Source organism: Falco punctatus (assembly GCF_963210335.1).
Source record: "Falco punctatus genome assembly, chromosome: 1".
Taxonomy (NCBI): Eukaryota; Metazoa; Chordata; class Aves; order Falconiformes; family Falconidae; genus Falco; species Falco punctatus.
Window position 1 is genome coordinate 64,440,315 of NC_137580.1, and position 8,209 is coordinate 64,448,523.

Here is an 8,209-nt window from a genome sequence, read left to right on the forward strand (position 1 = left end):
TCAGCTAAAACCCTGATCAATGCAGGATTGATCCCTGTAACAGTACTTTCCAGTTTTTATCCAGTGACTTTTGCAAGTGGCACCTAAAAGAGTTAGCTGCTGGCACGCATATAAATTGTGAGCATGCTGGTTTTGTTTCCTTTTGTTATATGCATATTTTACAAACTTATTTTGGAAGTTTGCCCTAAATAGTGCTTTTTCTTCTCACACATGTTGCAGCTGCAAATGCAGGCAGGCCTGTGCTGTGGAAGAAATGTTCTGCACAGATTTTTTTTATTTTTTAATTCTTTTTACACATGAGGAAATACTTTCTCCTAGCTTTTTAGTTCCCCCCCCCCCCATTCCTTCTAAGCAAATGCTTGTTTATCAAGAACTATGACAGCCTGATACTTGCATAGACAATTGTACAACAGAGAAATACAATTGTACTTTCTTTTGCTTTGGTATATGGTTTTGCAAAGCAGATGTATGCCTCTCCATGGGCTTGAGGTTTTTATGTGCAAATAGAGGTCTTGGTTGACTGCTCCAAAGCCTAAAATCCCACAGGAATCAAAAGAACGGAAGAGCATCCTTGAAGCGAGATGTGCTAGAGCAATTTCCTTTATGGCAGCTGAAGTTTCCAAGCTTCCTTAGCTGTAAATGCCTATTAATTCCACTGCCGGGACTTCGCAGGTTTGACCATTTGTCGTCCGTCTCACCCTGGAAAGCTGTGGTCTTCTGTATGCAAACAGAAGGTGCAGGAGGTAATGATGCTGCTTTGGGTTGCTGATATGACCCCACCACACACCATTTAGTGTTTGCTCGTGATGGAGGAGTTGCACATGCATGGAGCCTCCCTTAATTAGCCACAACGTTCTCCATATCTCTACTGCCACGCTCCAAATCTAGCTTTTGCTCTTCCAGCAGACACTCACCAGCAGAGAGCCCCTCCCCTCCCTGATGGACATTTCACTCTCTGGTTTGCAGCCCAGGTTGCAGTACTGAAGTAGCAATGTTCTTGTGGGGTGTAGAGCCTGGTTTGCTAGCACACCAGCAAGCACATCAATGTCACTGGGATCACCCCAAAACTGCCCACCATGACCACAAAGGATCTTGCAGGTTTGGAGCTGAGCTGCTGGAAAGGTTTGCTTCAAAGACTAGATGCTGATGAATCACTTGGATATGAAATCAAATGCAGGGCTCCCATGGTGGTGGGGATGAGCCTGCCTTTATAATGAGATGCCACCTCACCTTCAGCTTGTGCTCATCATGGGAACTCTACTTTCCCACAGCTTTTCTCAAAGTACAGCACATTCAATTAGCAGATGCAGTCCATCTGAGTATTACACATGTTCATGCCTTAAAGAACCTGTAACAGCATTTCATAACAATATCTAATAGACATTAGGCCTAGAAAAGAGCTCAGTGTAATCCTGTTATATGAGAGCAAGGGTAGTTTGCAGGATATAAATCAAATGCTCCCCACAATAGAAAGCTCCTTCATTACCTTGTAAGCCAGATAAACAGTCCAAAAAACCTTAACTATAAGGTATATATTGTAACAAATAATGCAGAAATCTAAATTTAATTGCTAGCAGCCTGCCTGTTTGCTTGCAGTCATGCAACCTCCCTTTCTTCCACGACAGGTTTCCTTGTGCAAAGGTTTTAGAAACTCCATGCATTAAAAGTGCAATTATGGAAACAATTTATAATCAAGGCATGGTTGTTAGGATAGCCTGCATGTATGGGATATTTTATACCAATTACAATCCCAACAGTCCTTTCTGAGAGCAAAATTTGCATCTTGTTTTTTTCCTTTCAGGTTTCAGTCCCAGCAGTGCCACCTACTGCTGAGATAACTTTGAAAGCTAAATTTATTATTTCTTTGGGGGAAAATTTTCAGAGGTCATTATCTGCAGGTGGAACACAAGCTCACAGGAAAAAAAAAAAAAAAAAAAAAAAAAAAAGAAATGGTTGCAAAAGCTCAGCAATCTCTGACTAAAATCTCCCCACCTATACATAGCTGAGACCAATAGGAGAAAAAAAAAAAAAAAAAAAAAGAAAAGACCCCAGAAATCCCTAATTTGTAATCTCACATTGCTGAAACCAAGTGTTACCCTGATCACTCCTCATTCACTCATGATAATTCATGTTGTTGTCCCATGTCCAGTCAATACCGTGGAATTATACCAGCTGCTATGAGCTGAATGCCTGACCCAGAACTGTTAAGAAAAAAGTATGCAGAATTACTTTTTTATTTTGGAAACAAAAATAAATTACTTCTGCCAACAAAACCTACAGCCTTGCTTATTTCTTAGTGATGGGAGGTTAGTTCATTTTTTTTAAGAATAATTATTAATTTGGTCAGTGAAAGGACAGCTGAGGTAGGATCTCAGCACCCCTGAGCGCAAGGGATGTGGAGGTTCCGGTATGGCTTTACCAGATCACTTCTGGCAAGAGAAGAGTTACCAAGGACAGACTTTAAGATCCTGAAAACAAGGGAAAAACTACCAAAATGATGTTTTTTTGGAAACAATCTGAGAGTTTTTTGGGGTTAAAATGTATCCTCCGCAGGTGATACCTTGGAGGTGTTTCTGTCTCATTCTTCTCCAGTGCCACATCTCCTTGTAAAAATAGCCTGTGGGCTCAGCTACCTCCCCCGGGGACGCCTGTTTCCAAGCCAAAAGGGTCATTTGGCTCTGCTCCAGGAGGTTCAGTCTGGCCAAGGAGCTTCAGCTGTGGGGAAGAAGGGTACAAAATGCTGTGCTGTACTTAAGGCTGAGGCTTAGGGTTGATTCTAGCAGGGCATGTGTTATAGGGTAAAGAGTGGAAGGGAACAAGAATTTCTTGGCACAGAATTTCAATTTTGCAAACTGCTTTGCTATTAAAATAAACTTTGAAATAACACCGCTCTGGAATTTATTTATATATTCGTCTAAGGGAGATGTTTCTCCGGTGTGATGTTCACAGCATGCTACAGGTGAGGTGAAGTCCCACTGAACCTGGCAGATGCTCCTCATTTAGGCAGGGGGAGGTGAGCTATATTTTGCAATAAGATGGCTGTAAGAACAAGACTGTGTCTCAAAACAGGGTCACCTGAAAGGCTGGAGAGATGCTAAGTGATTTAGGTGAAGAGAGTTAGTTGGGAGTTGACAGCAAATGCTGGGGAGTGGTTAGTATTTGACAGGGCTGTGTTATTTACAAGCAGACAGAGACTGAGAGCAACAAAACTGTGGCAACAGTGAGAGGAGTATGGATGGCCTGACTGCAAGATGAAGTCCAGAGAGAAGAGGCTGTGTGGTGAAGGGCTTGGTGAAGAAAATCTTGCAAGTTTTCAGAAACCCAGGTTTTTCCTCCCTGATGTATTTTTATTGCCTGTTACAGCAAGAAAAGCACAGGGAGGGATGGAGATGGCCAAGCACCATTAGCAAAGCCCTTGCCCTTCGCCGAGGGTGCTGCAGGCAGGAGGCACAAGCCAGTGGGACTGGAGGTGGTTGCACAGGGGGTGTGCGTGCAGCAGAGGGAGGAATCTGCTTTGAGGTAAGGGTTGTGAAGAGAAGAGGTGCTGTTTCTGTAAGATGAGTGGTGGAAACCTTGGTATGGGGGACAGGAGTTATTGTCATTAGGTACAGCTGAGTACTGCTAAGGCATGCTGCGTGCCTGAGTACGACTAAGCCGTGATGCTGAGGGCTGAACCCTGCCTCACTGTGCATGGGTGATGCTGGGAAGGTCCAGAATAGAGCCAGTTGTGTGCTCCTTTCCCGCTTGCTGATGGCCTGTTCATTAGTGTTTCTAGTACAAACCCACGCATCATCACCACGGGATCTCCCTGGACTGGCACATCGCCAGGTGGCTTTCTTAATGAAGTCTTTTCTAGCAGAAGGTATGTGACCCAGTACAGTTGCAGGTTACTGCAGCTCACCATGGTCATTGTCTCTACCTCTGGCTGGTTTGAGTGATTTTTGGTTTGTTGTGGGTTTTTGGGTGTGTGTTTTTGGTTTGTTTGTTTGTTGTTTTTTTTTTTTAAAAAAAAGATGTAGCAGTATAATTCACACTCGATTACCTCCTTGCATGAGCAGGGCTGCAGTGTTTACAGCCTGCTATGAACCACCCTACACTGTGTATATTGCCTCCTGGAAACATGCCTGAACCGCACTTTTTCTTCTGACTTTGCCTATATTTGATTTCTACTGGAAGGAAATTTTCTTAGCCCTCTCTTCCATTTTTATTCAACAACCGATTTTTCCAAGACCCAGCAGCCTGGTCATGATAGGGTTTGTTTGTTTGCCTTTTTATGTTGCCTGTCATTAATGCTAAGCAGTCAATGTTTTCCTATACACACCTCTCCAATTTGACACCTGGGACTTGTTTACTACCCTTTTTCCATGCAGTTTTTATAATTTTAATTTACGCTTTCCCCCAAAGTGACAGCACAAAACAGTAAGATAGGAACAGGGCAAACATCTATCTTATAGGATCAGCTTTTGGAAATATATATATTGGGCTTTATGCAAATCTCTGTGAATACTTCAACATAAGCACATGCTTCTTCCCACCTTAGAAAGCACCCTCCATCAGAAGCCAAAAATAAAATTTATGAAGAATATTTTGTGGTCTGTTAGCATTTTGAATTACTATGGTGTTAGTATGACCTCTTTTTGAGGTGGAATAGAAGAGGCATAGAGGGTTCCCATCATCACTGGAAGCAGCCAGCTTAGGAGCCTGGGACAACACAGGGAATATTGACCATCTTTAGAGGATCCTCACCTCCCAGCAGGGACCGTGAAGCGCGGGACGGCGAGGCCGCCGTTTTATACAACCCAGTTCAATGGGAACAGTCTGTCTGCTAGGAAATTCATTGATGTTCCAGACCGATGTCCTGATGTCCCCTCGCCCACCTTGACAGGAACTGGTGGTGTGCACCTCAAAGATGCTTTTGCTTGACTTTCTGGGTATCAGCTAGATTGCTTATTCTTCCAGCCAAATTAGTAACTTTCACTGCATTTCTCAAATGCACATGAAGACCCTGCATTTGCCAAATGAATGAAAGGGTTGACAGGGGAACTCTTTTTTTGGACTTCTTACAAAAGTGATTCCAGCACTGAGTGAAAAATAAACTTTAAAGCATAATTTGCCACTGTGCTTTCAAATCTGCTTATTTGGCCCTGGCTAAATATTTCAACCCAGAATATCTCCAGCTGCTCCCTTGCCTATGAGAGAACTTAAATTTCAAAACACCCCTGCCATACACCCCGTTTCTGCTGGGAGCCCAGCTCTGGTCCGTGGGATTAAATCTAGACATTATTAAATTCTGCTGATCAGTGACAGAAGTGCCTTTAAAAAGCAGTGCTGAGCAGCTGCTCAACATTGCTGTTGTGGTGATGGGGAGGACACAGTCTGTGTCATTCCTAGAAGCACTTGATTGTGGAAACACAGCTCAGAGTCATTCTTTACAGGCTGGTTGCCAAAACTTCAGCAGAAACAGAAAAGCTTGCAAATAATTAGCTAGACTGTCTCTAGCAGGTGTTGCTTTGGAATTCATTGTTGATGATAATCCTCAAAGACTGCAGAGAGGTGATGGGACTAGACAAAATGAGTCCGCTATTCACATATTCCTTTACAAGCAATGACTCTCTTTGCTAATGCACCAGCTCTGATAGGAAGTAGCTCGTCAAAAATATCTGCATTTTGAACTACAGGGTAAAGAAAGAATAAATTGTTCTTTTAACTTGGGAGGAAAAAAAAAATATTTCCCCTACCCCCAAGCAAATCAATACAATGTCTTGAATTGGGAAAGGATGCTGCATAATAGGAATACAGATCCTCCATGAAACCCTGATTCTAGTTTGAGGTATTTAATACTTTCTGCCACAATAAAAGGAGAGAATTAATGGACTCGGTGGGAAATCTAGATGCCATTTAGCTCTGAATCAGACTATTATTTTACACTTGGCATTGATAGGAGTCAAAATGAGGCCACAAGCCCAAGACTTTCTCAGCTCCTTGTGAGTGCCAATTCCCTTTATATTCCCATGATCCCTGCTTGGAGCCTTCCCTTTCTCCAGCTCTCAATCACAGCAGCAGCAAACTGAAGTAATAAATTATGAAGCCACTTCAGCCTAAATGTGGGTAAGAATTGTACGCATTTTCCCTCTTTTTAAGTATGTGGCTATTGCGCATACATGTAAGATGTGGCTGACATTATATATAAAATATATGATAAAAAGGCAGACGTTTATTACAGAAAACTTATTCTATGAATGCATGCTTTATCAAAATGTGCTGCTTGCCCTATAAAGGAGGGATTTTATTCTCACTACGGTGATTTTTAAGGCATGCATGTGTATTCAGAGTGAATTAAATGGGGACAAGATCTCAACAAATTTTTGCACTTTCTAGACAAAAACCTGGTAAATTTTTGCAATTTTTTTTTCCATTATTATTCCTTTCCCCAGTATTAAAAAAGCCTGTAAGATATGGGGCAGGTGAGGGAAGCTTATGAGTAAAAACAACACGAACAACACTCTGAATCCATTCTAGAGTTTATTTCTGGGGGAGGATTTATTTGGAAGGTGTCTTGATCACCGGCCATGTCAGGAGCCATCACTGCACTGGCCCTCAGGACTCCTTGGATGTATAAAAAGTGCTGTGTTGCTGTTGCTTTCCGAGCTCAGTGTTCTGCTGACTGCAAACCACATAACACTGATGTAGAAGCCATTATTTATAAGCATGTGTCTGATGAGTCCTCATGATACCTTCAAAAGTGGATGTACAGTGTTATGAATATCTTGCTCCAAGCCACATGGCAAGTAAGGAGCACAAATGAGGTTGGGACTCAAGAGCTCCTCATTCCCATGCTTTTCATACAAATCCTGTCATACAAAGATGAGGTGCGAGAGCAACAGCGCAATGAAAAAAATGCTGCTGATGATCACCAGGTGCTGTGCACTCATTTTGATGCTACTCTGGATGCCTCCCTTCAAGCAGTTTGGCTTCCCTGTTACCTTAAATACCTAAGGGTTGACCTTGACATTTGCAAACCAAATTGCAGAGCAAATCAACATCAGTGTTCTTTCTAGATCCCACAGAACAAGGATGCTTGGTTCTGTGCTATGGGGAAAGGGTACCTTCCAGCAAAACCAGATGATGGGCAGCAGGAACGCAATTAGGAACCCTACTCCTGGAGGTCTTGTCAAAGAAAGGGCTGTGAGTCTGTGCTGGGAAATACAGTACCATATGAGCAGCTCCTTGGCTTTGGGCTTGCTGGCCAGTGTCATTACAGCCACATTTTTCTCTTTCGCTAGCTTGAAAACAGATGTCGAGAGAGCGAGCTGAGAAAATCAGTTTGCAAAAGACTTAAGAGGGGTTTCTCTCTCCTTCCCCAGAGCAAACATGCGTAACAGGGAATTGCTTTGTGATATTGCTGGAGCCGCTGAGACACTTCCAGGCTAGGCAAACCCCATCTGAGTACCAAGAGGAACGGCTCAGCTGTAGGAGTCATGTAACTTGGGGCTGGCTGGCTCCTTTCAGACATGTGGTGTTTTATTTCAGAAGTTAATCATGCTCTGCAGAGGATTCGGCTTAGCTTGGCAGAAGAAGAGTGCTTTTGTCCTCTCTGTCTTCTCTCCAAGGTGACCTTTAGCTTTATAATCTGATGGGCTCAAGGGTTTGATAATCTCAGATTTGTTGGTAGTGGGTATCATGTGTTGACAATCCCCAAACTGAGCGGCCCCATTTTAAAAATAATTGTGCTGAAGCAAAGATAAGCTATTGCCTCCAGCTATAGGGTTTTAATAAAGCCAGTGTATGAGAGGGCGAGGATCCAAGCCAATTATAACCTAATTGACCCTCCTAAGACTTCTTTCTTATCTAAAACCTCATTCTTTGCCAGTCAGGCTCATGATACTTGTGGCTTGGAAAGTATGATTTTTAGTGACCCGTTATCTACAGCATTCCTGATCCAGATAAATAAATGCAGGTGTCCACCTCTAGATGGATGATTGATTTAGTTACAGTGGTCACAATTGGTCAATTAGGGAGAAGCAGTCTGCTAAAGCCAGAAAAAATGAACACAAGATGGAAGGAGGCAGAGCACAAGATTTACCTTGACAGAGGAAGCAATTTAAATGAAGAAAATCCAGTGTTGCCTATTTAATACTCCATGGAGTATGAAAAAGCTTTCCAGAAATAATTACTTTCCATATATACTGTTGAAACAAGGAAAAATTAA

At 42.6% G+C, this 8,209-nt stretch overlaps 1 protein-coding gene across 7 annotated transcripts in view; it reads left to right on the top strand.

The window, feature by feature from the left end:
- The window catches only part of ADGRL3 (adhesion G protein-coupled receptor L3), a 359,731-nt gene extending 355,740 nt beyond the window's left edge, over positions 1-3,991 (top strand). For all 7 annotated transcript variants that reach the window (XM_080378662.1, XM_080378666.1, XM_080378664.1 and 4 more), the window contains one exon: positions 1-3,991. This exon is cut by the window's left edge and continues 24,176 nt beyond it. The gene's annotated coding sequence lies outside the window, so the exon portion shown is untranslated.
- Positions 3,992-8,209: the final 4,218 nt, after the last annotated feature.